Here is a 5,131-nt window from a genome sequence, read left to right as displayed (position 1 = left end):
CTGGAACAAAACTGAAGGAAAAATATGCAACTTTTCAAACATGAACTTGATCCGTTTAACCACCTAAAACTTACCCGAGGCCCTCAAGACCCCAACCAAACATGCCGACATATCCCATATCATCATTCAAACTTGTTCCAACCTTCGAAACACTCAAAACGACATCAAAACATCAAATCAACCACAGATTCAAGCCTAAGAACTTCAAAAACTTCCGAATTCCGATTTCGATCAAAAAGTCTATCAAACCTCGTCCTAATGACCTGAAATTTTGCACACACATCATAAATGACACAACGGACCTATTGCAACTTCGGGAAATCCATTCCGACCCCTATATCAAAATCTCCCCTATCAACCGGAAAATGCCAAAATCTCAATTTCGCCAATTCAAGTCTAAATCTACTCCGGACCTCCAAAACACATTCTGATCACGCTCTTAAGTCCTAAATCACCTCCCGAAGCTATCCGGACCATCGAAATTAACATCCGAGACTTTTTTCACATAAGTCAACATCCAGTTGACTTTTCCAACTTAAGCTTACTCAAAAGAGACTAAGTGTCTCATTCCTTTCCAAAACCTCTCCGAACCCGAACCAACCAACCTGATATCACATAATACAGCTGAACAAGACAATAAGAAGCAGAAATGTGGAAAATGGAGCGGTAACTCATGAAACGACTGACCGGGTCATTACACCCACATTACCGACCAAAGTTGGTCAGTAAAGTGAAATTTTCTTTGACTAAACAAGTCTGACAACCACTTTGCCGACCAACTTTGGTCAGTAATTTATTTAAAATAAATATAAAATATTTTTTTCCCGTTACTGACCAATATTGATCGCTATTTTGAACCGACCAATTGTGATCGCTAATTACCGGATTTTTAGTAGTGTTAGAGCAGTTTTTACCTTCCGGTTACGATGAGTAATACACGAACAAAAAGGGAAAGCGAAAGGGCAATAGTAACAAAGTTTACAACCAATAGCGACACTCCGACTGGCCGGGGTAGCCGGCCAGCCTCCACTCATGCAGAGAGGAGGAAAAGAAAAGGAAAACAAGAGAGAAGAGCAACTAAGAAGTGCGAACAGTAACACTACGCATCATATCTTTGATCTCGAAGAAATCAACACGACCGTCGTGATTTTGGTCAACAGATGAAATCATCATCTCAACTCGGTCAAGTTCCATGACTTCCTGTAATCCCAGTTTCCTTAGTACCACCTGCAATTCCCTCGCTGATATGTAACCGTCTCCGTCCTCATCGAATACCCTTGAACGCCTCCGTCAGATCCGCTTCATCCTCCACTGCACTACTTTTGCAACTTCTGTCATCCGCCGCGAATTCATCTTCTAACGTTGATCCAAAGAAAGCATCGTCGAGCGATCGATGTAGAGCCTCAAATTCTTCGAATCTGAGGCCGCCATTCCCCGGCTTCATGTATGATTTAACCATCGTTTCTAGCTCAGATCTATCTGTGTCCAGTCCGAGTAGGCTCAGCGCCTGGTCCAGTTCGTCTACGGTGATCATGCTATCATGATTCCTGTCGAATACGATCAAAAATTCGGCGAAGACGAAGAGAATTGAGGCTGGGGCATCGAAGCCGGAAGGACAACGACGAAGATGGATTGATTTTTCCCCTACTTAGGCTTCGGTTGCATTGTTCACTGGCTGATCCCATTAGTGAAAGATCTCTTCGGTTGCATTGTTCACTGGCTGATCCCATTAGTGAAAGACCTCTTCTGTTTTTCCTTTTTTTTTTTTTTTTTTTGTGTGGACAATTCAAGTTTTTGAGAGACAGATATGAAACCAAAGAAGAGCAATGGTTGCTTAAAGCTAGGAAGTTCTGTTTGGCGGGGAGAAGACGAATGGAATGAATGGACAATGTGGGCTTTTAACTAGCAAAACAGATACCGCGCATTTGACGACGTAAGAGTTCCGTAATAGCGTGTCAAAACGAATTCAATCACTATTTCAGTACCACAGTAGATACTTTATATTACTCCACTAATTAGACAGCTACATTTCTTAAAAAATTAATATGTACGGTAACAAATATCACGATCCAAAATCTCAACTAACGGGGTCGTGATGACGCCTAACATCTCTAGCTAGGCAAGCCAACTTATAACCATAAATAAAGAAAAGAGACTAACAATTAACAACAGATTAATATATATAGAATAAGTGATAACTCAGAAAATACATAATAAATCTAAAACAAACGGCGACTAATCAGTCTCCCAAGATTTGGTGTCACACAGTATATGTCTATTAGGAATAGTTCTGCCTCAAGTCATCTATTTGGTAACGGCTAAGCACCTCCCGGGACTTCGCTAGCACCAATGTCCGAATCAGTACAAGAATAAGTGCAAAAATATAGCATGAGTATAACCGACACAGTGTACTCATTAAATATTGAGTCTAACCTCGATGAAGTAGTGACGAGGCTATTACATAATACTTATCATATAAACTTGTACAGTTAATAAGCAATCGAAATAACTATAGAGATAACTGTATAATAACATGAATAAAAGGCAGAAAACATTAAAAGAATCCAATAGCAGAAGTAATAAACACGTTTCTCAAATCATACAACCAAAACCCTTTTCGGTAGATCAAATCAATGGGAAGGATCAATATCCATAATCAACATAGCCAAAGCCCACAAAGAAGGCTATTTCGTAACAACACCAACATTTCATAATAATATATATGTTGTGGCACACAACCCAATCAAACACATAAAAATATTATTGCGGCGACAACCTGATACCATGGTCATACAATTGTTGCGTTGAGCAACCCGGTCCTTATCATAATATTGTTGAAGCGGCAATCCAATCCAATATACCAATTCACATAAGAAATGCAATGACACAATCAATATAGCGAGGTTCATAATAAACTATCGAGTAGGACAAATAAGCATAATTTATTAAGGAAAAGTAGAATGCGAACAAGGAGTAACAGAAACCCCATAGCCCAAGCAAAGCTCACTCATATAACTTAATAAGAACCTAACAATTTCATTAACACACAAATGATCAAAAAGTCATACAATTTAACGTAGCATAGGTAATTAAGGCATGAAACAAGTTTAGTATGAAACAAGTAAAGACATAAGTCAAGTAAAGCATGTATCAAGTAAAAGTATGTGGCAAGTAAAAGCAAGTATCAATTAGAGGCTTATATCAAGTAAAGACATATAACAAGTAAGAGCATGTATTAAGTAATAACATGTATCAAGTAAAGGCATGGGACAAGTAAAAGCGTGCAATAAGTAAAGACATGAGATAAATAAGGCATGTAATAAACTAGGTCTTCCCGCATGTTTTTATCCCATGATAATGTATATGCACTCGTCACCTTGTATATACGCTATTCCCAAGATAGAACACATACCAAATAGACCAATCAACCCATAATTCCCATAAATCAAGATTAACTACAATATCTCCCTCTTTTCGGAACCAAATCAACAATCCAACACAGCTTTACCTTTAGCACAAACTTCCAAACAACTTGAATCTAATCAAATAAAGTTCAAATAAGTTAAAATAATATTTTAGAAACTATCATAGTTTCAAAAAAGGTTCGATCTTCATTGTATCTGGAAAAGTCAAAAAAAGTCAATCCGGACTCACATGCTCGAAATCCGAAATAAAAATAAAATTTTTATTACCCATTCCTGCTTGAGTCCAAATATATAATTTGGATCAAGATTGGACCTCAAATCAAGGTCCAAACCCCAAAATTAGCTCTCATAAGTTCTTCCCCGAAATCCCCCTTTTTATACTTTAAAACACTAGATTTAGGAATGAAATCTACGAGAAATCATGGGAATAAATTAAAACTAACTAAAAATTACTAACCTTAGAAGATGAAATAAAAATTCTCTCAATCCATGATCTAGGTATTAAAAAATAGTGGCTAAATCTCGATCTTAAGCCCTTCATATACCTGGGTGTCAGGTGTTATTCACTTTCAATTAGCACATGTCGTGCTCGCGAATGTCAATGGTCAATAGACTATCACGTTCGCGAATCCCTCCCCTCGTTCGCAAAGGCCATGTCTCCCCGGGCTTTCGTGTTCTCGACACTAATGTCGCGTTCACGATGCAGAAAAGTCCACCAGCCCCCTAAGCGCCCAAAGCCTATAAGTTCGCGTACGAGCAACAGTGTGCGAAGGCCAAATCTCCCCAGTCCATTGCGTTCATGAGCTTCTCTTCGTGTTCAGGTAGATTAAAACCACACAGGCCCAAATAACCCTTCATGAACGCGAGACAAGGTCCACGATGCATACTACACCAGCAGCATATCAGATGCTGCATATCGTGCAGGAATAGATGAAAACTGTCCCAAAACTCACCCAAGCCCCTGGTCCCCATACCAAACATTCACACAAGTATGTAAACCTCATGAGAACTCGCTCATAAACTCAAAATATCCTAATAACATCAAAAACTAAGAATAACGCATCATGATAATTGACTATAAATGTATATTTATAATGTATTATCTGCCTTATATTTTGGTGTTTTAATTATAATATGTGCAATGTTTGGGCTTAATTGAGTCGTTTCTATGTACAAGGTCATTAAAGGATGGAAGGATGTAAACGAGTTAAGGTTTCACGCCAGAATGTCCAAAAAGGCAAAAATATGATAAGGCCAGGAACCAAGCGGCAAGCCAGGGGACTCCTAGCTCTAGGCGAGGTCCATCTTGCGTTAGAGCAAGCCTCACGAGCTCTGAGGCCTGGACCCTTTCCCAATATGTGCATTAAACGTTTTCCACTTAGTTTTGGATTTGGGACACCAACCCAAGACTATAAATATTTCCTAAATGTGATTAGTGTGGGTTGGTCAATATTGAAGGCAGCAAAGGCTTAAAAACACAAATGGAGCTAAAGTTCATCGATTCTTTCATCTTTCATCTAGTATTTATAGCCTCTATGTTTTAAAAACAATACTTTGATTGTTGTTATGATATGAGTAGCTAAGCACCTCATTATTCTGGGGTTATGGATTGTTATTGACTATTGTAGTTTGATGGTTGGTTATTTTGCTTGAGTTATCATATTAATTTGTTTATTCATTCTTGCACTTAATTATTCTATTGCGTA

General features: G+C 38.4%; 1 pseudogene; it reads right to left on the bottom strand.

Annotated features, from left to right (window-relative positions):
• Positions 1-946: 946 nt before the first annotated feature.
• On the bottom strand, positions 947-1,921 carry LOC107832273 (calcium-binding protein CAST-like; annotated as a pseudogene).
• Positions 1,922-5,131: the final 3,210 nt, after the last annotated feature.

The sequence above is a fragment of the Nicotiana tabacum genome, chromosome 10 (assembly GCF_000715075.1).
Source record: "Nicotiana tabacum cultivar K326 chromosome 10, ASM71507v2, whole genome shotgun sequence".
NCBI lineage: Eukaryota > Viridiplantae > Streptophyta > Magnoliopsida > Solanales > Solanaceae > Nicotiana > Nicotiana tabacum.
The sequence above is the reverse complement of the archived record's forward strand: the minus strand, read 5'-3'. Positions and strand labels throughout refer to the sequence as shown.